The 26,387-nt window shown below is 41.5% G+C and overlaps 1 protein-coding gene across 14 annotated transcripts in view; it reads right to left on the bottom strand.

Moving 5' to 3' along the window:
- The window catches only part of LYPD6B (LY6/PLAUR domain containing 6B), a 216,965-nt gene extending 199,831 nt beyond the window's left edge, over nucleotides 1–17,134 (bottom strand). For 13 of the 14 annotated variants that reach the window (XM_078146842.1, XM_078146843.1, XM_078146841.1 and 10 more), the window contains exon 1: nucleotides 17,008–17,134. The gene's annotated coding sequence lies outside the window, so the exon portion shown is untranslated. The remainder of the gene's footprint in view (nucleotides 1–17,007) is intronic. The other variant, XM_078146844.1, reaches the window with a different exon arrangement.
- Nucleotides 17,135–26,387: the final 9,253 nt, after the last annotated feature.

Raw genomic sequence — 26,387 nt, 5'->3', positions numbered from 1 at the left:
CCATGCTCACACAAGATCATATATTCTCTTGCCCTAGATTCCATCATGGTATGAACTGGTAGCTGAAGAAGTAAACTCAACACGCAAACATGGCCTTCCACCCTCACCACGAGGCTGCCTCCACCAAAGAACGACTCATTCATATAACCACCACAGTGTACCAGGCAGAGGCTACATGCCATCCACTCTGGTGGCTTCCTTTCTGCCCTAAAAATGAGCCACTCCTCACCTGACTCCAAGAACTGGCTTGAGTGAGTGCTCTGACAAGAAGCAAAGCTGCATAACCACTATGGTAAGGGCTAGAGAATGCCCACCAGTAGCTCAGTCGCCAAGCCCTGTCTCTGCCCTTATCTCCCTATGTGGCCATTCCCAGATGGCAGACACAATAGAATGAGAGGGCTAATTAATTAACAGGAAGAATTCAGGAGTTACAGGCTCTAGTGCTCACCTGCCACAAACTTACTGTGTGACCCCAAGGATATTACTTCACAGAGGCTCCATTTCCTTCGCTTATAAAAACCCAGATAATGAAATGACATGTTTGCCTAACTAGCATAACATAGTCCTATAATAATGGGTACCACAAAGATACACATAAAGATAGAAATGAATGCATCCATATTACTGAGGAGCCCTTTAAAGATACGTGATGACAAGTTTTGAAAAGCCCAAGATCTGAGTGATGTTTCCTCTTTTGTTCAAACAGGTTTTAATGCCAAATGCTACCTACAAAACGGACGAGAACAGTATCTTTTATAGTGTTTTTTAAAACTTATAAATCATTCAATTCTAGTCAATGAAATGGGCTTTTCCACCTCCATATCTTCAAAAGAAACAAGAAAATTTACTAGAAAACTCACTTTCAGTTGGCTTCATTTTAAATTCATGATTCCTCTTTCTAAATTTAAAGTGACCCAGAAAATTTTAAGCAATGCTGGAGTTCTAAGTCACTCATTTCCCTAAGAAAGTACAACATCACGGGATTACATATTTAGAGCTGGAAAGGATACTGAGGCCATTAAGTCCAATCCCTTTGTTCCACAGATGATGAAACTGAAACTGAAAAAGGATAAGTGACTTGCCCGAGGTCACATAGCTAGTAAGGTCTGAGGCCGGATTTGAACTCCAAGCCCTGAACTCTGTTCAGTGCTTCCCCTAGTTGCCTAAACCCAAATCTAGGTTAAGAAAGAAAAGAGACTCATAAGTTTTGAAGATACATACATATGTTAACTTTCTCATCCATACTACAAAATCTCAAACAACGCATGATCTAGGCAAGTCACAACTTAGCCACTTCAGATGAGGAATCTGAGATTCAAAAAAGTTAAGTGATTTGCCCAGTCATAAAGCCAATCAGTTGCAAACTGAGTGTCCAACCCTATCTATGTCTCAACTCTCAGTCCCAGTTCTCTTTCTATGGCACCAAACTGTAGTCTTAAACCTTAATCTCTTAAGCTATCTCTGCTTTAGTCAGGCATTAGCTAGTTAGGTATTAACTTCTGTAAATAATCAGTTCTCTCTGTGTAGAAAAACAACTTTGAGAATTTAATTGTAGGGTTATGTGGGTTAGTTGAGTCACTAACCATTATCTGAACTTCATGTTTATTGTTTTTTTTGGAGGGGGGAATCACTTCTTGGGTGGCAGTGTTATGCCAACTGCCTAGACAACTACACCTCACTCCTTGGCCTTTAAAATGGGGTGGGGGTAGAGAATAGGGTCCAATAATTTGTAACTTATTAACTGAGCTAAAATTTAAATTTAGCACTCTCACCATATTGATTTCTCTTTCTGATGTCACAGAAACATGTCATATAGTTTTCCTATATATTTGTATATTAATTGGTACTTGTTAAGTTTCACTATGAGTTCTTTTTGCATCTTTGCTTTGTTTCCCTCATTTGACTCAAGCTTCTTGGGGTTAGGACTGCTTTTGTTTTCCATGTTGTCCCTCCCGCCTCCTAGCAACTAGTAGGATGTTCCTTCACAGATGGTTTATGCAAAAATGGACCAACCATTTGAACGTCTTCATGTATATTCCCAGTGCCTAACACTGTGCGTTGGACAGGCACTTTAAAGAATGGCACTTTTAAAAATGCTCGTTGATGAAATTATGAAATAAATCTGTAATATGAGGGGGTAGGACTAGACCACCTCCTAGGTCCTTTTCAGCTGTTATGTTGTGACTCAGTCCAAGGTCTGGCACTTGGCGGGAGCAAAACATCCCAATAAGCTTTCCTCTAACTCTCCCTCCCTGGTTGAGTAACATCAACAGATTTGGCCATAAATGTATACCCTAAAGCAGGAAACTTGATGATTTTCCTTCTCATTTGAATAACTATAATTCATCATTCTCCAGCCCTATATTGGACTTAAGAAAACTGCAAAACTCCATTCTGATTTTAGCATGTCTGTTCCTGCAGAGATGACTTTGAATTGTGGTTTCTAAAAGTAACCACTTCAAAAAGCAAAAAAAAAAAAAAGAGATTTTCTTCTAAGACACACAGTTGGGGTAGATTTTTACAAGAAGTTTATTTCTGGATTTGTTTTGGTATTAGTTTTCTCACACAGAAGGCAAAGACTGAGACAGCCTCCTCTAGAATAGGAGTTCTTAACCTCGGGTTTTTTGTTTTGTTTTGTTTTAATCCGATAACTGCATTTCAATATAATCAGTTTCCTTTGCACTTTATTTTATGCATCTTAAAACATTTATTCTGAAGGAAGGCCTAGAGGGATCACCAGGCAACCCATAAATTAACAGGTAGCCTAGTATAATAGAAAGAGCACTGGATTCAGACAGAGGAGCTGAGTTCAAATCTAAACACCTGTGTGACCTTAAGTGGTAACTTGCTTTTATTATGAATTACTTAAAGTTTTATAGTGTGAATGAGGAAGATGAAATAAGCATATGTTTGTGAATGTATTAGAAACTTGTCTCATTTCTTTCTTAATTTCATCATGCAAACCCCATTTCCCATCCTCCAAGACCTAATTCCATATTCTTATTCTCCTCAACCCTCCTACCCCTAAGTTCTAATCAAACAACACCTTCCACTGTGCCCTCTGGAATGTCTGTTCCATAGACAATAAGTTTCCCTTCATCCTAAATCTTTTCCTCTCCCACTCCTTCATCTTCTAGTTATTATTGAAACCTGGCTCCCCTGAATGACAGACACAGCCTTACAAGTCACCATTTCTAATACTGGCTGCACCTTCACTCATTCCTCTTGACTCACTGGTCAAGGTTGGGGAAGCAGAATACTCAGTCCACACTGTCACTTCCAAATTCTCTACTCACCTTCATCACTCAGTAACTTCTCCTCCTTTCAGGTCCACACTATTCATATCTACCACCAAATCAAAATCCTAGTTGCAGTTGTCTATGGACTTCCAAGTCATTCCCTTTCCTTCCTTGATGAATTTGGTACATGGTTCACAATTTTTCTCTCCTTCCCTACTCTTACCCTCATATTAGGACACTTCAAGATATGACTCTCCCTCAAACACCCTGACTACTCAGTTCCTCAGCTTACTCACTCCCCATGAGGTGCTCCTCCACTCCACCTCAGCCACACACAAAATGCCCTTGATCTTGCATCTCCCATAAATGTACCACCTCTGTGTTCAACATTTGTGAAGTTCCCTTATCCAACCATAACCTGCTTCCCTTACAAAACCCTACTCTTCATTGGCACCACGACCTCCAACCCTGTGATTCCTCAATTCTCTCCCAAGCCATCTCCCCTGCACTAATCACCTTCTCCTCTCTTCCTCCTCTTAACCCCTTGGTAAGCCAATTCAACTCCACACAGTCCTCTTCTCTTGAGTCCCCTTATATTTCTGATTGTTCCCTGCCACCTCTCATCTTTGGATCCCTCCCATCATCTCCTACATATGTGCTGCTGAACAAAGTTGGATAAAATCACACAACTGTTCTGATACAGTCCACGACAAATTTATGTAATAGTACCTCAACTTGGCCCTCACCGATGCTTGAAAGTTCTCTTATCCCTCCCTCATCAACTCACTATGCCACTCTCCACAGAGGCTCTTACAAAGCTTTTCATCCCTCCACAAACCTCCCGTGGCTCTCCCTCCCCCCATTCTCTTAGCTGAGAACCTTATATTTTACAGATAAAAAGTTGTGTCATTTGTTGGGTTCCCTCTCCTCTCCTCTTCCTCATCTCATATTACTCAAATACCTTCTGTCTCACCCAATGAAGTGGCCTTCCTCTTTGCCAAGGCTAAGCCCTCTACCTGTTCAAGCAATCCCATTCCATCCCACCTCCTCCAACAGATTGACTCCTCTGCAGTCACCCTCTATCATTTATTTTCAACCTCTATCTACTGGTTGCCTCTGTACTTAAAAAACATGCCCATGTCTCCCACATCCTGAAAAAACCCTCACTTGACCTTCCATCTTCAATATCATCCTGCATCTCTTCTTCCCTTTGTGGCTAAACTCCTAGAAAATGTCTTCTTTAATAGGGGCCTTCATTTTCTCACTCTCTTCTTAATCCCTTACAATTTGGCTTCCAACCTCATCACTCCACCAAAACTTCTCTCTCCAAAGTTACCAATGATCTCTTAAGGCCAAATCCAATGACTTTTTTTTTTGAGGGGTTGGCAAATTGGGGTTAAGTGACTTGCCCAGTGTTCGGTCTGAGGCCAGATTTGAACTCAGGTCATCCTGACTTCAGGGCCGGCGCTCTATCCACCTCTCCACCTGGTGGCCCCAAAAGGCCTTTTCTTAAACCTCATCCTCCTCAACCTCTCTGCAGTCTTTGACACTATTTATCTCTTCATTCCCCCTCCTATCTAACCATCCCTTCTCAGTCTTCTTTGCTGGATCCTCATTCAGTACATGCCCTTAAGCCCTAAGTGTCTCTTGGGGTACTGTCCTGGACCCACTTCTCTTTTCCCTCTGCACTACTTCACTTATGATCTCATCAGTTCCCATGGATTTAATTACCATGTCTATACTGATGATTCTCATATCTACCTATCCTGCCCTAACCTATCTGCTAATCTCCAACTGCCTTTTGCTGGCAAAGGACCACCCAGGATGGCATGCCCGCATCAAAGAAGGTAATGTGCTCTATGAGCAAAGCAGAGCTTCAGTAGCTCAAAAGAAATGTGAGATGTGCAAAGTTAGAGACATGTCCACCCCAAATGTTCATATGGACTGATTGTGCCTGACCTGTGGTAAAGCCTTCCCAGCTCAGATTGGTCTGATCAGCCACAGTTGGACACACTGTACCTTGACATAGTGATGTCATTTTGGTCCTCTTCTAGAAAGAAAGACAACAACCAGATATCTCAAACTGCATGTCCAGTAAATATCTTAAACTCAACATGTCCAAAACCAAACTCACTACCTTTCCCCCTAAATCCTCCCCACCTCCTACCTTCGTTATTATAGAGGGCAACACTGTACTCCCTCAGGACCCTCAGGCTCACAACCTAGTATCATCCTCAGCTCTTTACTATCTCTCACTAACCGCACCCCCATATCCAATCTGTTGTCAATACCCATTGATTTCACCTTTATGATCTCTTTCTAATATGCCTCCTTCTGTCCTTTGACACTGCTACCACTCTAGTGGAGGCCCTGATCACCTCACACATGGACCATTGCAATACCCTGATGCTGAATCTGCCTGCCTCAACTCTCTTCCCACTCCAATGCATTCTCCATTCAGCCACTAAAGTGATTTTCCTAAAGCGCAGGTCACCTCCCTACTCAATAAACTCCAAGGTCTCCCTGCTGCCTCCAGGAGCAAATATAAAATTCTCTGTATTCAAAGCCCTTCATAACCTAGCCCCTGCCTCCACCCTTTCAGTCTTCTCACATCTTACTCCCCACAGCATACTCTTCCATTCAGTAACACAAGCCTCCCAGCTGTTCCTTGAACAAGACATTCCATCTCTCAGCTCCAGGCATTTTTCTCAATGCCTGGAATGTTCTTCCTCCTTATCTCTGCCTACTGGCTTCCTGGCTACAAGTCCCAACTAAAATTCCGTCTTCTACAGGAAGCCTTTCCCATCCCCTCTTAATTCTAGTGCTTTCACTCTCTGACCTCAGAGGTCAGTTGCCAATGTAGGCAGGAACTGGTTATATTAGCTCTTGAGCAAAAGAAGAACAATCAGAAAGAAGTACTAACCAGGGACATATAGTGGTCCAAAATCTTTGGCTACCAATTGGAATGCTGCTCACTTCTTTCAACTTCCTATGTTTTAGAGTTTAAAATCACAGAATTTCAGAGTTGGAAGGGACCTTAAAGACCATTTCTTCCAACTCCTTAATTTGACGAATGGAAAATTTTCTCTCTTAATCCATCATCAATCTTCCCTTCCTGTTCTGAAATATATTAATGTTAGGTTGTAGTTTGGGTTCTTTCCTTCCCCCCAGGTAATGCTCTCAGCACACCATTCAGGGTTTATTCCTTTCTCTGGCTCTATCTGTTGTGTCTGCTTTGGGTAATGAAACACCCATCCTCATGTTCATCTTGAATATGACTTGTCTAAAATTCCTACTACTCCTCAGCTGCAAAGACTGCATGGTATTGTCCTCCAAACAGATGCCTCATGACATGGACATGACAGGGAAGGGAATGTTGTCTGACTCCAAATCTAAGTTACCCAGAAGGCTCTGGGAATACTTTCTGTCCTGTTGTTTTATTTTACTTTTAATTTTCTCTGCAAAGCAGCTACTGTGTCAATTTCATACCTGTCAAAATTCCACAACATGAAGTGGGATAGAACTGGGGTCATTTTATTTTAAAGCCATCTTTTCAGAAAAGGCTCAAACTAGTAACAAAAAAGAATAATAAATGCATTCAAATATGTACCTTCTTTTTAAAATATCCATGTTAATCTAAAAAATAATTCAACTCAATTGAATCTGTGTTTTACTTGGTGTGGTCTTTGTATAGGCCAGCTTTATTACACATTATTTATTGTTATTAGAAATCACATCAGGTTACTTTTTATTATTCTATTTGCAAAGTGGAAAACAAACCTTATGATCTTACATGTTATTACAGGAAAGTGAACTGTCCCTGCAAGCCCCTCAAATTTAATTAACTTTTAGATTCAAAGTTCTATTTTCCTTTTTGGTTTTTTTTTTATTACAATCTATTTCTCCCTTTTGTGTGAGACGGTGAGATAAGGAGAGAGTTGTTTTTTTTTTTAAACTCTGTTTACTGCATATGATATTGCAGCCAATTCAATTAAAGGGGAAATAGAAAAGTACCCACTGTATTTGTGCACAGTAAGCTGTTTGTAAAATCCTTTCCAGTTTCCTGCAATCAAATGTTGGCGTCTCCTAAAATGACATTACATAGAAGGGTAAACAACATTTTCAGACCAAGCACAAGTACAGAGGGGGTTCTACACACAAAGAATGGAAAAAAGGAATCCTGCAGGGGCCATTTTTTTCCCTGATGTAAGAGATACTGTAAAGGAGAAAGGTGGGGAAGTTTGAGATGTAGTCAAGTTCTGGTGGATACAAAGCAGGTCAGAGTTTGGAAAGAGGGAGAATTTAATGATGAATGATTAGATTTAGGAAAAACATTAGCTTCTGTTTTTCTGCCTGCTGAACTTGTTAGTGAAGGATGTGGCTATCAATTTACTATCTAACAGGGACTCCCCCAAAATTGGGGCAACCTGGCACATCTATTTGAGCCAGCTTTTTGGCCAATATGGAATAAAAGCAGGAACACTTAGCTAGAACTTAGCAGTTCTAGGTACCAAGCTCCCCCTCTGCCACAATTGGTGGGGGAGAGGGAACCACAGGCTGCCTCTGAGCCCCAAGTACTTGATCTATAAAATAAGAAGTTTAGGCTAAATGATTACTAGGGTTCCTTCCAGGTCTAAAAGTCTATGAGTCTTTGATTACTAAGCTACAAGAAGGGATTTTAAGACCTTTCCCTATAAATGTGAAAAGGTAATGGGGCCAATAGGATATTCCCAACTGGATATCCCAATTGAATATTCTGTCTAACATCAGGTTCAGCAGACTGTGCCTTCAATGGCAGAACCTTCTTGTTGATGAGTCATTTCAATCATTCCCAACCTTTGTGACCCTATTTGGGATTTTCTTGGCAGAGATACTGGAACACTTTGCCATTTCCTTTTCCAGTTCATTTTATAGATGAGGAAACTGAGGCAAATAGGGTTAAGTAACTTGTCCAGGGTCACACAGTTAGTAAGTATCTGAGATTAGATTTGAACTCATGTCTTCCTGACTCTAGACCCAGTGCTTTATCCATTGTGCCACCTAGCTGCCTGGCAGAATCTTAACTACCTAATAATAATGGATATGTCAGATAAGAAAGACTTTCAGAGGTTCAGAGGTCATCCATTCAGTACAATGAGAAGATCCCTGTATTTGGAATCAGAAGGTCTGGATTCAAATTCAGACTCTGATTTTAAGTACCTCCTATGTGACCTTGGGCATATTGTTTAACCTCCCTGAGGCCAAATTCTCCATCTATAAAACGAAGGAGTTGGATTTGATGGCCTTAAGATTCCTCCCCATTCTAAATCTGTGATCTTATGATTTTCACATACCCCCTCTTAACTGATTCTTTTTCGGTGGCCATAAATTCAGCAATTAATTTAACATAAAAAGCTATGGGGAGATACCATCTTCAACCTTCTGAGTAGGGCTTCCCCTGCTCACTTGAGAAAGGGGTGGGGAGGAAGGATCTTATAGTAAACATCCTTCTTCCCTCAGGGAAGGGCACTTTTACCAAGGGAATCCCAGTTCTCTCTTGTTGGTAATTCCTACTCATTTCCCCTTCTTGGCAGGGGATACCTGGTTGTTGCATATGTGCTTGCTGACAGTTGCCTGGATCTACTTGAGCACTGAGCCCTTAATGGGGTGTCACTGAGGTTAAGGTAATAATAACTGCCTGTAAGCTGGTGGCTGGATTCTGAGAGCTCAGCCTCTCTCAGAAGAGGTTTGCTTGTTCTTGTTAAATCAGCCTTTTCTACTCTGTGTCAAGTTATCACTGATCTGTTCCCTTCTCAGGAATCCTTTCCTTTCTCTCTTGGATAATATAGTTGCCACTAACAAAGTTCTGGGTCTGTCTCTCTCCTTGACAGTAAACTTATTGAACTTTTCTAAAAATGAAACATGGAGAAAAAGACTGAGACAGACAGACAGACAGAAACAGAGACAGAGAGAGGCTGGGAGGGAGAGGGGAGTGTCAGACAGAAACATAAAGACAGAGAGAGAAAGAGAGGGGAGGAGAGGAGGAGAGGAAGAAACAGAGAGAGAGAAAATCTTGAATTTCCCCAGATATTTCATCTGCACATTTTTATTTCTTGTCCTAAGATGTTTCCCTTAATACAGAAGCTTGAAAGAGATGTTTAAGAGCACAAGGCATAAGGAAAGATGCATTTTAAGAAAAGAATATATAATTTGCAAGCCAGAGATACTTAAAGTTTTTTTAAGTTAATACTGTCTATTTCAAAATAAAATATAAATGCTTTGAGATTTCCTTATCTCTTTCTCCCTCATGATAGTCCCACCCCCAACCTCCTCTCTCAACATATTTCTTCTTCCTACACCTTTACTTGGGATTAGAATTCTCCTTAGAACTTAAAGTCATTTTGCTATTATCCTTAATACCCATCCTCTGGATTCTCTGTGATCAACATATTGCACAGAGAGCTTCTTAAAAACCCAATGGGAAGGAAGGTACAAGGAAAAGTCTCTTACGATTTCAAACTGTTGGGGAGCTTAAAGGTCATCTATTTCAATCCACCCATTTTTACAGATGAGGAAACTGAGGTCCAGAGAGGTGGGATAAATTGCCCAAAGTCACACAGCTACTTAAGTGGAAGAGCTGGGACTCAGACCCAGGTCTCTAGCTCCAGTTCAGTGTTATTCCCAGCAGATAAGCCTGCCTCATCTCTCAGTTAAGTCAGTGGCTATTTTCAGTGTCCCTCAAATGCTCAACAGGCAGAAGTGATTGTTCCAGAGCCCACAGTGGCAACTGCATTTCCTTTTCCTCTCTGTATCTCTTCTTCTCAACATAAAGTTCCACTTGGATCTCAGGGACCCAATTATTCCTACTGATAGATATCATGACTTGTAGCTAGAGAATTCTAGGTGGAATTCAGAGAGATAATATCTTAAAAATTCTCGGATGGACAAATACAGCCATTAATGATCCTATCTTGGCTACATATGGAGCTCAAGAAGTGGCCATTAAATATAAAAGAACAAATGCAAAAGATGAGAATCATGGACAGGAATCATGGATAGGAAAGTGAGGACAAATGCAAGAAGAGTTGCCTGTTCCTCTACCAATATATTATACCAGTATCATCAGGCAGGCAAGCTAATATTCTTGATGGATGATACTGTTCTAGAAAGCAATTTGGAATTATAGTAAAAGTGACTACGAGGTACATATTCTTTGACTCAGTTCTCACTAGGCATATACTCCAAGGAGGTTAAAAAAAGAAAGAAAAACGGAAAGGTCCCCAATGCACCAAAATATCCATAGCAGCCCTTTCTGTATTAGTAAAAGAAAAAAAAATGATCAAGTAAGTATTCATTGAATGAGAATGGCTAAAACAAGACTTGAGATCATTGGAAAGCCAGTCTTTCTCTGACTTCCTGGATAAGCAGCCATCATCCCAGCTGCTGACACCGTTTTCTCTTTTTCAAATTTTTGTTATTCTGAACTTAACAAACACCAACAAATATAGAATGTACTAAATTTGACTCTATTAAACTTCCCTGAAAGTGTGGGCATTTCCATGCCTAAAAGTTAGCATTTCCACGTCCTAACAGATAAAAGGCGATTGTACATGAAACTGCAAATCTTCATTACATCCAGTGATTTTTTTTAAGTATATGATGAATTTAGCATGTAAGTTACAAAGTTATTCTACTTCTCAGTTTCTTTCTTCTGAATCTCCTTCTCTTCTCTTCTGGGCACTTAAAAAAATTAGAGCATTATTTTCCACTGCTAACCAAACTGCTAGATATAATCAATTCTAACACAAAGAGCGGAAAGAAATTACATGAAAGAAACTTTCTGAACACTATTCTTCTTTTTTAATTGATGCTTTTTAGTCTATACATCATATTTATTTCTGATTCTATCCCTGACCCCTACCCTGCATAGCAAGTCCCATCTCTGACAACCACTGGCTATGTGATCCTGGGGAGTCACTCAACCTGTAATCCCTCGGTGTTAGGCAATTCTCTAAGACTATAAGAGGCATAGAAAGTGCCAACCTGAACTGGTAGAGGGAACCTAGGAGCCCAGTCCCTATCCTAGGTTCACATTAAAAGAAAAGACATTCTTTAGTACGACCTATTTAATGCCAGGAGCTGGTGATTATTTTTTCTCCTCCCAAATGCAGCTTCAAAGTCTGGAAAGGGCTGAAACCTACCTTTCTGGCCTTATTTCACATCACTCCCTTTGATACACTCTACTGTCTAGCCAAATGGACTGCTGGCTGGTTCCCCAAACTCAACATTCTGTCTCCAGCCTCACACGTTCACACAAGCCATAGTTTATGCCTGGGAACACACTTCCTCATATCTGAGCCTTTCAAATGCTTTCTCTTCCTTCAAGACCAAGTTCAGAAACCACATCCTCCCTAAAGCCTTCCTTGATCCCTCCAGAGAGCAAGTATTCTCTCCTCAAATTTTCATGGCCATCATCACTATTTTTAAGTCATCATTCCCTTTGTCTCTCTGTTTTGCCCTCATTACTCCTTACTCTAGTTTTATCAGCATAAATTTTGCCTAATTCTCAATAGAACATTACCACCCAAAAGAAGGATCTGCATTAGTTTATGCCTCTGAATCTTCAGTGCCCAACACACTGCACATTGACCCTGACATCATGATGTAATTTTGGTCCTCTTCAAGCACAAAGCCTTCTAACTAGAAAGAATTTTAAAATATTTGTTATTGTCACTAAATTGAACATAAACTATTAATATAAGGCCCAGCCTAGGCATCAGTTCTCTTGATTTCCCCCACTGAATGCTTTGTGGACTCATGCCCTTAAATCTAACCTCCCTATTTCTTTTAAGAGCACTGCCATTCATCCTGTCACCCAGGTGGGAACCTCAGAGTCATCTTAGACTAGATTCTTCACTATCCCCTAGCCACATGCCCAGTCAGTTGCCAAATCCTGCTGACTCTTCCTCCACAATATTTCTTTTATCTGCCCCTGCTTCTCCACTCACAGACCTATCAGCCTAGTTCACTGGAGAAGGAAATGGCAAACCATTCTAGCATCCTTGCCAAGAAAACCCCAAATGGGTCACCAAGAGTCAGACACAACTGAACAATGATCTCTTTTGAGCCTTACAACAACCCCACAAGGGTACATGTTCCACATATCAGAGGTGAGAATCATACCCAGATCTACCAGGTTCCAAGTCCTGAACATTATCCTGGACTCCACACTTCTACCAAAGTGGCTTTTTCACTGTTCGTCACACAAAACATTCCATCTCCCACCTCTGTGGGTTTGATTAGTCTATCTCTCCACCCTCATGCATGTGATGGGGTGCTTGTGCTCATGTGGAGTATACTCCTTTCTCACCTGCAATCCTGCAGTCAACCAGCCAGTATTTATTAAACTGCTATGTACCAGGCATTGTGCCAACTGCTGGGGATACAAAGAAAGACAAGAAACAAGAAGCTTACAGTCTAATGTGGGAGACTATAAATAAACAAGTTACATATCAGATAAAAGGGAAAGGGAAAGGAGAAGAGGAAGGGAAGGGGAAGCGAAAGAAGCATTTATATAGAGCCTATTTTGTACAAGGCAATGCACTAAGTGCTTTTTTACAAATATTATCTCACTTGATTCTTACAATACCCTACAACATATTATCCACATTTTACAGCTGGGGAAACTGAGGAAAAACCATGGTTAAGTGACTTGCCCAGGGTCACACAGCTAGGACGTATCTGAGGGCAGATTTGAACTCAGATCTTCCTGATTCTAGGCCCCGTAGAGATCATTACAAAGGGAAGGCACTAGAATTAAATGGGATTGGGAGAGACTTCTTGTAAGAGATGAGATTTTAGCTGGAACTTACTTGAAGGAAGATGGGGAATCCACAGAAGCTAGGAAATAGAAATGAAATAGGAATGCATTCCAGACATGGAGAACAGCCATTGAAAATTGCTGGATTCCAGAGGTGGAGTGTTATTCTTGTGTCTGAAGAACAGCAAAGAAGTCAGTGTCTTTGGGTTACAGGGTACATGGAGAAGAATAAGTATTTTTAAAAAGACCAAAAATTGAGAAAAGAGACAGATTATGAAGGATTTTAAAAGCTAAAGAGAAGATTTTGAATTTGATCTTGAATGGATAGGGAGTCACAAGAGTTGTTTGAAATTGGGGGTGGGGAGATCACATGGTCAGATCTGGGCTTTAGGAAGATCTGACAACTGAATGGAAGATGAACTGGAATGGGGAGAGACCTAGGCACTGAGACCAACCAGAAGGCTATTGCAATAGTCCAGGTACGAGGTGATAAAGGCCTGCATCAGGATAGTGATAGTGTCAGAGGAGAGAAGGAGGTGTATACAAAAAGATGCCCAGAATGTAGAATCAACTGTTGTTGAGTGGCGTATAACTCTTTGTGACTCCATTTGGGGTTTTCTTGGCAGAGATACTAGGGAGGTTTGCCATTTCCTTTTTCAGTTCATTTTACAGATGAGGTAACTGAGGCAAACAGGGATAAGTGATTTGCCCAAGGTTACACAGTTAGTAAGTAACTAATGCCAGATTTGAACTCAAGAAAGACGAGTTTTCCTCACTCCAGGCTTGGTGCTCTATCCAACTACAACACCTAACTGCCTAAAATCAACAGGATTTGGCAACTGATTATATTGGGACAGGGGGAGACAGAGACAGAGAGAGAGAAATTGTAGATGACATCTAAATTTCAAGCCTTGGTAAGGGGGAAGGATGGTAATGTGCTCAACAGTAAGGGAGAAGGTCTTGAAGGAGAAAGATCACTTTAGCTTCAGATATGCTGAGTGTCAGATGTCTACAGGATACCCAGTTTGAGATGTCCAAGAGGCAACTGGAGATTTGGGATTGGAATTCAAGAAGTTAGGGATGGATAAAGTAATCTGAGAATCATTTGCAAAGAGATAAATGAATCCAGAACTTAGGCAATCCTCCTCGGTTGGTAATGGTCTTCCCCACCCACCTCCTACAAAAATTATTTTGTTTTTTATTTATGGGTATGGGGTGCGCATGTGGAGGGAGAAAAAGATAGGGACAGTGGGGAGAGAGAGAATGAGAATATGTATCTGTTTGCATGTAATATTTATTCTTTCATACACATATTTTTCCCCATATCCCCCCAAAGATACAAGTTCTCTGAAGGTAGAAATGACTTCATTTTTGTCTTTGTATCCCCAGAACCTAATGAAATGCCTGCAAATAATAAATGCTTAATAAATGCTAGTTAAATTGAAGTTATTTAACCCTTCTGTTCTTTGTCAGGTTGAGAAAAACTAAGAATTTGAAAAATAAAAGAAACATAGTCTTGAAATATAACCCAGTTTATGGATTCTTTGTAGATAAATCATGTTAGGCTTTTTTTTTTTGGGGGGGGTGAAGCATTTACCACCCTTCCCCCCCATTCCTAGCATAGTACCAAGTATAATACAGTACTTCCTTCTTCAACTGAAAGGATCAGTAATTTTGTGAGTATGGGCATTTTCTCCATATCATAAGCCCTCTGTCTTAGAAGCCAGTCTTCACAAGTTGCTGTGGTAATAGGTAATAATCCTTTGCCCCATGGCTAACCTTCTGGTAATGAGTCACTCCAAACCTAGCCAGCCTGGTCCTCAGATGAGAGATATTCAGTCCACCACTGGGCCTTTCCAGCTTCATAGGACCAGCCAGAGCTTGCTTTCTGCTGACACAGTCTGGGCAAATCCAAGGTCAGTAACCTCCATGCCACAAGGAAGCATCAAGTGAGGATGTTAGTGTTGGCAGAGATGGGACATAATAAGCCTTAAATAAACACTTGTTAAGGAACTGATGAGAGGCATTAGTCGTAAAGAAGTAGTGCTTAGAGTGTTGGCCCTGAAGTTAGGAAGACATGGGTTCAAGTCCTGCCTCTGACACTGCCTGGCTATGCGACCCTGGGCAAGTCACTTAACCTTTAAGTCTTAGGCAACTGTCTTAGCCAACGGTTCTTCACTTTTTTTGTGTCATGGACCCTTTTGGCAATCCAATGAATCTTATTGACAGCTTCTCAGAATAATGTATTTAAATGGAAAAAATGCGTAGGATTACAAAGAAAGCCAATTATATTGAAATACTGTTATCAATTTTTTCAAAACAAGCTCACAGACATCAAATTAAAAACCTCTAAGACTAAAAATTGCAAAAAGATGCCAACTTGCAATGGCAAAAGAGATCATTTCCCCAACAAAATCGTAGGTTGAGTCTCTATCCTGATATTATTACTCAGATATGGAATCCCTTCAAACAACTCCTTGGTATCAAGTGCCTCTTTGTTTTGCATGACATTGTGAAGCAAAGAAAGGGATGGCAAAGAGGATTTTTGTCTAAGAAACAGACTATCTTCAAGGTTCATACTATGACCTGGTATTCCCTATGAGTCACAAAGTCAAGGACTTTGGGGGAAAAGTAGAGATTTCAAGACTTATCTTCTTGATCTAAACTAATATCCTTCCAGAGCTTTACAAAGTGGCTTCAAACCCACCCAAAAAAAATCTATTCTCCTAAAGTAGCTGCCAAGTGCACCCACCCACCTGGTTTTTCCTTTCTGAGAAAAATGAGGATTGCCAGGTGGGGATGGTAAAATTGTCATGGAGGATCATTGACGAATATGGTGCTGCCAGAATACCTCATCGCTCAAAAAAAAAAAAAAGTCCTTCAATTTTCAGGCAAAGAATTTAGGATCAAAGGACCATTGATTTAGAGTTGGTCTTTTTATCCCCAGGGCCTGGGGCTAGGAGAGAAGGAAGCAGAGTGCTTAATAAATACTTGTTGAAATGGAGATTATTTAATCCAACTCCCTCATTTTACAGATGAGGAAACTGAGGCCCAGAGAGGTTAACTGATTTGCCCAGGGTTTTCCAGGTCGTTAGCAAATGGCAGAGTCAGGATTTGAAAGCTGGTATCCCCCCGAAACTATTGCTCTTTCCCCGCTAAGATTTCAGACAATCTCAGCGGCAATTCAGTTCTATAATATAAATGCACATTTAATTTTTTAAAATTTTGAAAGTAATCAATTACTTCCCCACCGTCTTCATCTACAACAAAATGACAGAGAAGCAAGTGAATGACCCACCCAGAGTGAAACCCCATGGAGAGTCAAATTTACATTTCACAGCCTGCACTGCAAGAGCTCCAGAAACTCTCACTGTAACTTACTGTACCCTCTCCCCTCACCCCTCCACTCCCAGCTACTCTCCAGATGCGCAGCCAGTGAATCCCTCTTCCCACCCCCAGGGTGCCCATCCCTTTCCAAAAGTTCGATTCTGCATGAAGACTGGTGCATACCAAGCGCATTCACCCATTCACAGCCTGCCAGGGCCAGCGAGAGCTGCTTTAGCTGTGGCCCCCAACCATAACTGGGCAGCCCGAGCCTCAGCCCCAATAACACGCGCACCTCCCCCAGTGGTCTAGCGTCCAAAGTCCTTCACTACCTTCGGCAAGCGGGCTCCCAGCCGCTGGGAACCCCATTACCCCGCCCCTGCACCCCTACCCCCAACCTTTCCTGTCTGATCTCTTCTGCTCCAGACCGGGCAGGTCTGGGACTGAGCCAGAGCTGGAAGGGCAAGGTGAAGTGTGGGGCCGGAGCCGGAGCTGCTGGCAGCCCGGGCAGAAGGAAATTGAATCCGAGACTGACCGAGAATTTTGGGGAGACCTTCCCTGCAAGGCGGGGAGCTTTTCCTCGCTTTCCCACCCCATTTCCCCTTGCCTAGCTCCCCACCTCCTTTAGCTCCCCCAGTCGCTCACCTGCGCCCCTCGCAGCGGCTCCTCGGTCCCCCTCCTGGCCGCTCTCCGCAAGCTCTCAGGGCTCCCCAGCGCGCCCCGGGACAGGACGCTGTCTGGGCTGCAGAGCGGAGCGGGGCGGGCCAGGCAGGGGAAGGGGAAGGGCAAGGCGGGGCGGGGCTGGGGGGCACCTTGCATCACTTGGGGCGGGCTGGGCCGGGAGCCCAGGGAGGGTAAGGGAGAAGACGAGCAGGCGAAGAGAGGGAGGAGGCAGGTAAACCCCAAACTTCCCCTAAGGGAATCTATCTGCCTTGGCTCCTAACTTTGAGCTCCCGTTTGGCGAAGGGGAAGTGGGGCGGAGACATTGTGCTTTGTACAACGAGTGGAAAGGTCTTCATTTTGAGTCCTGAGGTTTTTTCGTTTCGGTAGGCATTAGGGGAGCAAGAGGCATGAAATCCCTCAGCCTGGTGCTTTTTCCGGGCCTTTACAGGGTCAGAATCTTAGACTATGAGAGGCGGGAATGTTGAATCCTTGGTCACAGAGGCCCCAACGTGGGTTTTATGCAGTGATTAGCTCTGGGTCTGTGCTTTGGTCACTCTCTGAAATCTGAGTCTCACTTTCTCCATCTGTGAAGTAAAGACATTAATACTTACATTGTGGATCTCACAAGATTGTTGTGAGGAGAAAATTAGATCACATCCAGTCAGTCAACAATCATTTATTAATTGCTTACTATATGCCAGGAATATAATTAAATTGTGGAAACAAAGAGAAGCAAAAACAGGATCCCAGCCTCCGAGGAAATCATATTCTAAGGGGAAGACAAGACGCAATTAGGTACTTACATGATATGTATACAGTGCTTTGTAAATTTTTAAGCATCATATAAATTTAATATATAATGTTTTTAAAACAGCCTGTGAGATGGCCTAGGAATCAGAAAGACTTGGATTCAAGTTCTTCTCCGACACATACTAGCTGTGTGACCTTGGGTAAGTCCCTTCACCTCTTAGTGTCCCGGACAACACTTTAAGATTAGAAATTGCAGACCAGGTGACTACATTGGTAGAAGGAATTTTCCCAGAGTTCCATTTACCAAAGAAATCATAGGCCAATTGTTCTGGGTTTTTTTTTTAAAGGAAGTTATGGGAATTATTGTCATCTTAAATAAATCCTGCCTCCTCATTTTGTAGGAAAGGAAACTATCAACTGAGAGGTGAAGCAGCTTGCCCAACATGGTACAAGTAGTTAATTCCAGAGTAATCTAGATTTGCTCACTCCCAGTTCTTCTATTAAACCACAGCTCCTTCTGCCAGTCCAGTGGCATTTACTGAAGTGCCCAAAACCTGCATTCAAAAACCTAGATTTAAGCTCAGGAGGCAGCTGAGTGGCTCAGAGGGTAGAGTGCTAGAGTTAGGAAGACCTGAGTTTAAATATGATCTCAGACATTTACTAACTGTGTCACCCTGAGCAAGTCACTTCACCCTGTTTGCCTCAGTTTCCTCATCTGTAAGATGAGCTGAAGAAGGAGATGGCAAATCAATCCAGTATCTTTGCCAGGAAAATCCCAAATGGGATCAGGAAAGTCTGACATAACTGAACAACAAGACTGAATTTTATCTTTCCTTAGTATTCCTCACCCTCCTACAACATACTACGCTATCTATCAATAATATAGCCAGACCAGTCCACTATGTCACCAGAATAATACCTTACATTCAAGTAACATGCTTAATTTTTCAGTGCACTTTCACAAACAATTCATTCAATCCTCATGAGAAACTTTTAAGTAAGATAAGAAGATATTGTTGAACTAAGGGACATTTCAACTTTAACATTCAATAGTTCTACTCCCATCGTACAGAGTAATAAACAAGACAGAGAAATTAAAGGGCAGCTAGGTGTTGCAGTGGGTAGAGTGTTTAGCCTAGAGTCAGGAAGACTCAACTTCCTGAGTTCAAATCTGGTCTCAGACACTTACTGGTTATATTTCTACCAAGAAAACCCCGAATGGGATCATGAAGAGTTGGACATGACTAAAATGACTGAACAATAACACAGAAATTTAGGGATTGGTCCAAGGATATAGAATTAAGTAAAAGTCAATCATCTTGATCCTCTGCTCTTTTCACAATCCTACAAATATTCTCAGTCTCCCTAATACAAGGTCTTTGCATAATGTGTGTGCTGCATATGAGCTATGTGGCCAGTTGAGACTGGACTATCCCCAAATCGCCTAGTTTGCTCCATCTTGGCTGTTTCATTGGACGGGTCTTGGGATGGTGGATGGGAAAGAGAGCTCTGGTCCTGAGAAGTGAATTGAGCTGTAGTATTACTGTAATGGAGGGGGAAGGAGTAGAGATAGCAAACTTCTAAGAGCTGATAAAGCAAAGTGAGGAACAGGCACTTAGGGGATCACTCAAAGAGAATCAGCCCATCTCTACTGTTTGTTGGTTTCTGTTACTTACCCTTTTGTGGCTGATTGTGCCAGGGCAATCCTTCTGCTGCCTATGATCTTGGCAGCAATAGAGGAGCCTGCTAAGTGTGAATGCCACCCAAATAGGACTGAGGATCAGTCAGGATTGTACAAGTTCTCCTCCCAGCAATTTCTCTAATTTGCTAAATGACCTTGGTTGGGCATGTTCCTTCATTTTTCTTTTTCTCCAACAAAAAAGTCGAGCAGCATCTCACGATCTAAAATCTAGGCCTTTCCTCCCAGATCTGATTCCCTCTTCAAGTAGCTACTGAGTTTGTGAACATAGGCCCCAGGTGGCAGCGGGAAGGAGGGCCTCATAGAAAACAGTGATCTGCTTCACCAGAACATTTTGTAAATTCATTAATTCTAGGAAATCACTTTATTCGTTACTATTACTCCTTACTCATTCAGCCTTAGTCCTCTGCCTGTAAAGCTACAAAATCTTCTTTTGATTCCTTTAATTCAATTCTTCCCTGTAGGTGCCTTTATTGCTCTCAAATGGATAGCAGTAGTCATGTGGGTTGCCCCCCCCCAAAATCGCATGTATTTGATGACATTGATTTATTTCAAGGAAGCATCTACCTTCCTAACTGTGTTTTGCTTAGGCTAGTATTAAAATTGCTCTGCATCTCTTTAACTGTAATATTCTCCAAATAATACTCCATGACTTCTAATCAAAGAACACTATTTTAGTCTCTGAAGAATTCAAACTACAAGTCATCCAAAAGGCAATGACAAGGTTAATGGAGGATGTGAGCGAGCAGGATGCAAGCTATTCTCATGGAAGAAGTACACAGGAAAAGCAGCATCAAGGATCTCATCAAACAGATGAATGACCAGAAAAGGAAGTGGACCCATTATATAGCAAGACAAAATGATAACCAGTGGGTAATAGTTTATGTGCCTCCAGTCTTTCCTCATTCCAATCTATCTTTCACACAGCTGCCAAAGTCATTTTCCTAAGGTGGAGGTCTAACCACATCAATCTCCTTATTCATTAAACTCCAGTGGCTCCCTATTCCCTCCAAGATTAAATATAAGCTCCTCTTTTTGATAGTCAAAGGTCTTCACGGCTTGCCCCCATCCTGCGTTTCCACCTCCTCCACACACTCTAAGGTCCAGACCCACTTGTCTGCCTGGTATTCCTCCATCTTCATCTCCCTGCCCTTTACTCTGGCTAAAATCCCACCTCTACAAGAAGCCTTTTCTGATCTTCCTTAATTCTAGTGCCTTCCTTCTACTGATTATTTCTAACTTATCCAGGAAATAGCTTGTCTGTAAATAGTTGTTTGTATGAGGTCTCCCCCACTGGACTGTGAACTCCTTGAAAGCCCAGACTGGCTTTTGCCTTTCTTTGTCTCCTCAGTGCTTAGCATAGTGCCTGACGCATAGTGTGTCTATCAATAAATGTTTATTAACTGACTGGGCTGTTCCTCCTGCTTAGAATGATCTCCCTCTTCACCTCCACTTCTTAGAATTTACCTGGTTTACTTCAAGAGTCAGATCAAGCATTACTTTATCCATAAAGCTTTTGTTATACACACCACCTTCTTCCCCAAGGTTACCTTTATACTTATTTTGTCTATACATATATATATATATATATATATATATATATATATATATATATGGTCACCTTTACACACACATATCCCTTGTATACACCCAACACAAACTCCTTCTGAGGGTAGGCACTATTTACATTTTGTCTTTCTATCCCCTAATTCCTAGCACATAGTAGAAAAATTGATTGGTTATTGATTGACTGATAAGATGATAGAACCATTGGTACTCTTTCTTAAAGGGAACAGAGAACTAAAGGATTTTTCTTTTTCTTTTAAAAAAAGTATTCTTTAAGAAAATTTTAACTCTTCTCTGCTTATATACAATTTACAACAAGATATTCTAACTATTTCGAGGTTTCACTTACTGTTTTCCCTCTTTATAGGCAAAACTTCTTTTCAATGAACTCCAGGGAATGGTAACATTTTGTTCTTGATTTGCTTTTGTCAAGCACTTTTAGAAATAAATGGATGGGAGGGCAGTTAGGTGGCCCAGTGGAGAGAGCACCGGCCCTGAAGTCAGGAGGACCTCAGTTAAAATCTGGCCTCAGACCAAACACTTGACACTAAGTAGCTGTGTGACCCTGGGCAAGTCACTTAACCCCAATTGCCTAAAAATAAAAAAAAGTAGTGATTTTGATAATAACATTTGATCTAACAAGATTTGCCCTTTGAATTCCAGCAAGGATGCAAAGTATACTTAAAAAAAAAATAAATCATACAAAGAGCTGGGAGACCTCAGTTCTGCTGCCAGCTTTCTTGACTGTGTAATCTTGGGCAAATAAGTTCCCTGGGCTTGCCTTTCTTCCATCCTTCATACAGAGAATTTGCGAGAGGGGAGGGGCCACAGCAGTCATCTATTCTAATGCACACATGAAAGAAATCCTCACGCTAGCATGCCAGACAAGTCCAGCTTCTGCTTGAGGTCCTCCAGTGAAGGGGAACTCACCACCTCTTGAGGTGGCTCATTGGGCTTTGAGATAGCTCTCACTGTAAACCTCAAGTCCAACTTGCTCCCACTCCTCCTAGTTGTGCCCTGTGGGGCCCAACAGAACCGATTAATCCTCCGTCTATGTAACAGCTTTGCAAATTCTTGGAGACAGCTATTATTGTCCCTTGACAGACGTGTACACTTCTCTGAATTGATTCTCAAATGTTGTGGAGTCAAAGTCCTTCACTAACCTGGATGTGGTCCTCTGGAAACTCTGGTGTAAATCCATGCCTTTGCATATTATCCTCCTATGTGGAATACAATCTCTTCCTCCTTGGCTCTGCCTTCTAGATTCTCTAGTGTCTTTCAGAGTGAAGCTCAAGGGCTCCCTTCCACAAGAAGCCTATTGTGGACCCCCCTGCCCCATTGCTAGCGCCATCCTCCCAAAATCACATCATTTCTACTTTGTATATATTTTGTATTTTACTTTGCCGGACGTGTGTTGTTCCCCACCCCTCATCCCCAAATAGAACACGAGCTATCTGACAGCAGGGACTGTTTTATTTTTATAACCCCCAGACTTAGCACAGTACCTGGAATATAGTAGGGATTTTAATAAATGCCTGTTGATTTAATGAATAAAAACCATAATGATAAAAAAAAATCGAACATTTACACAGCACTTTAAAAGTTGCTAAGTTTATTACTTACATGACATCATTTGATCCTCACAAAAAACCAGTGAGTTAGGTATAACAGGTATTATTCAGTCGTTCCAGTCATGTCCAACCCTGTGCCCCATTTGGGGTTTTCTTGGCAGAGACGTGGTTTGCCATTTCCTTCTTCAGCTCATTTTACAAATGAGGAAACTGAGGCAAACAGGGTGAAGTGACTTGCCCAAGGTCACACTGCTCGTACGTATCTGAGGCCAGATTTTAACTCAAGAAGATGAGTCTTCTTGACTTTAGGCCCAGCATTCTATCCAGTACACCACCTAGTTGCCCCATGATAATTATTATTTCCCAGATCCATTCAGATATCAAAATAACTTTTCAGAAAAGGGAACAGAGGCTCAAAGAATTTAAGTAGTTATACAGTTATGTGGTAAAGGGTTAGAAAGCAGGGATTCAAACCAGGTATCTGCTGATTGCAAGTCCAACATTTTCCACTGTACCAAACTGTGTCACCAAACTGTGTTCAAGATCTTTCTTTGAGTCGCAATGTTGCCAATCCAGCAAATTGCAACAGAAGCCTTCATGTGCAGTGTCAAGTTCAGTCAGTTCTACAAGGAGGCACGGTTGAGAGGGAAGGTGGGACGTGGACACTGCTTTTCCAAGAACAGGTGCAGACAGGGGTGTGCTGGAGGCACTTCAAATTGGCTCATGAGAATTTTCAGTGTGAGCATTTATAGTTTGGAAATCAGCAAACCTACAGATCAGGGTGTGCTTTATTGTTTTGTTAATTGTCTAAACTTATAAAAAGTGATAAAGTGTTAATCATGAAGATTAAAGTAAGTCCTAAAAATGTGTCACAGGCACATTCGCTTCCCTCTCCCCTCGAGTTTGTTCAATATTTACCAGGTCAGTGTACAGACAAGCACAGATGCTGGTTTTCATACTGCCCTATGGAAGCTGACACCCTGATGTGTCAGAAATCTGTAAAATCGGCATTCGTTGATCCTCCATTGCGCATGTCTCTTCCTAGAAATCCTTAGGGGAAGGGAACCTGCACCACATGTGGCCCTCTAGGTCCTCAAGTGCAGCCCTCGGACTGGTTTGGTTGCACTTGAGGACCTAGAGGGTCACATGTGACCTGGAGGCCCTGAAGTAGGCCAGTGAGCTGGTGGCTTTTTGAGTCCTTTTTCCTTAATCGACTGTGTTTGTGTGTGGTATGAGTGGCATGTTTATTTGACCTAATGTCTAAAGCACTATTATGAGATCATATTAATCATCATACCAGAGCTAAGAGGTTAGGCAGGAGACAGTTGTTATTGTTACTAGCCCTATAATGCTGCTCAGAGGGCTTGAGAAACTTTTCCCATGTCTCATAATTAGCTAATCACACGAGTGAAAGCTAGAACTCAGGTCTCTTCAGACCTTCTATATTGGAGTCACTTCTATTCCTAAGGCATTTTCACCCCAGGGTAGCATAAGTGGCATAGGACTGCCTAACCAGCAGAGAAGGAAGCAAGCCAGCTGGCTCTTCATCTGTAAAATGAGGGGAAGAAACAAGATGACCTCTGAGGCCCCTACTTCCCTACAAAGAATGGATCATTCATTGACGCTCCTATGATCATAATGTAAGAAAACATGGATTTTTTTTAAACCAGAGGAACTCTGAAAGTTACAATTTTTAATAAGCTCAAAGAGGAAAGAGAAAGTCAATTGGGTATGAGCTAGCTGGAAGATTCCTAGGAGGCCAAACTCCTCATTTTACAGATAAGCAACTGAGGTCAATCTAAAGGTCTGGCTACTTATCTAAGGTCACACTTGAACACATAGACTTTTGATTTGCTCTGTGTAAAAAATTCCTGGTAAAGAAATTCCTCCCACCAATGCAAATCAGGAATTTCTCTGCAGCTTTCAGTCTTAGAGAATTATCTAGAACACTGTTGCCCAAGGTCAAACAGACAGTGTGTGTCTTAACTCTGAGACCCACTTTCAATTCATTATGCCAGCTGACTCTACTATTCTTTGTATGAGCATGAATAAGCCTGGCCAAACATAATACATCTGAAAATGGTATTGACATAAGTACCTTAAAGAACAAAACTATATTAGAGCCTTATTTTTTTTTCAGTGAATACCATACTTTTAATGCACAAGGTCTTTTGCAATGAGGTAAATTTTCCTATCTCATTTATATTTGGTTATTGCCTAATTGCATTAAATTGATTCCAGCAACAAATTTGGTTCCAACAACAGGAAAAAGCTCAACTCAATGAACATTATTATGTGCCTACAATACGCAAGGCATGTGTGTGTGTGTTGCAAAGGTAGAAAATCTATTTTTTATGTTTTAACAGATTTAAAAGTAGCTAGAATGGAAAATGTGACATAGTTATACTTTTGGATGGCTTTTTGTGTTTTATGTCATGACCTCCTAAGCACTGTGTGATATTGATGTTGGAAGACTAGAATGTCATCTCATGCTAGTCTAGCCCACAGGTATCCACTCCCATCACTTCTCCAACTCCTTTTGTTGTTATTCAGTCATTTTCAGTCATGTCCAACTCTTTGTGACCCTATTTGGGATTTTCTTGACAGAGATACAGGAGTGGTTTGCCATTTCCTTCTTCAGCTCATTTTACAGATAAAGAAACTGAGACAAACAGGGTTAAGTGACTTGCCCAGGGTCACACAGCTTGTGTCTGAGGCTAGATTTGAACTCGGAAAGATGAGTCTTCCTGATTCCAGGAATGACACTCTATCCCCTGAGCCACCTAGCTGCCTCAACTCCTTGCTTACCCCCTAACTAGCTAGGGGGAGCCTATATACTACTGTCCTATTGCCAACTAAATTATCCATTCTAAAGGATGGATATTTCATCATGTGCATTTCTTTGAATGGCAGACAGTCTAAATATCATTGAGAAACAGGGAGGGTGGTACTTTGGAAGGAGGCTACAGACGAGAAATGTTCCTGAGACTTATAAGAGAAAACTTACAATCAAGAAAAATTCAGGAACCCCTGGGAAGTAAAGGGATACGGCCTGGGCTTACCAAACTTTCCAGCACAGGGGGAAAGTGGGAAGCCAGTCTATGTTATTTCTATTAGAGTCTTCTTTGTAAATCTTAGAAAGAAGAAAATGCCAGAAGGAAATCAGAATTTCATGGTTCGGGATGCCTTTGTAGAGCACATTTCAATCTGATGTGTCACTCTAATGAGGCATCCTACTTCTCTGTGATTTATGGTGTATATAAGACAAATTGCAAGACTTGACCTGACACGAATACTAGAATTAAACCTGCCACTTATCTAATGCCAATGCAAACATCACTCATGATTGCCTTTGCTGATGACTGGTCCAGTCCCATTTTCCCTATGGGTATTCTAGCTTTGGAGTGTTGATTCCAAGGCAGAGCCCCAGCAGAGCTCAGAGTTGAAGGCAACAGGAAACCACAAGTTAGTTTCAGTAACATAAGTGGGTATCAAGCATAAGAGTTATTCTGCTATACTGCAGTGCCATGCATTACATGAAGTTTGGAGGTGTGGGCAGGGGAGGGGAAGGGTGTGTGCCATTTCTTTTTGGTTCTGTAATTTGCTTTGTTATCTGTTTCTCAAATTGGTGGTGTTACACTGTCCCGGCTTCCCAGGAAAATGAGCTCCTTTGATATCAGCAAAATAATTTTTCTTTTACAAAGGCACAACACTAGTACTAAAATCTTAAGTGACAGCTCTCCTAGGACAACATGAATCTAGGGAATCAGACAAGA

Source organism: Phascolarctos cinereus, unplaced genomic scaffold, assembly GCF_003287225.1.
Source record: "Phascolarctos cinereus isolate Bilbo 61053 unplaced genomic scaffold, phaCin_HiC Scaffold_726;HRSCAF=1367, whole genome shotgun sequence".
Lineage (NCBI taxonomy): Eukaryota > Metazoa > Chordata > Mammalia > Diprotodontia > Phascolarctidae > Phascolarctos > Phascolarctos cinereus.
Note: the sequence above shows the minus strand (reverse complement) of the source record. Positions and strands in the feature narration are given on the sequence as shown.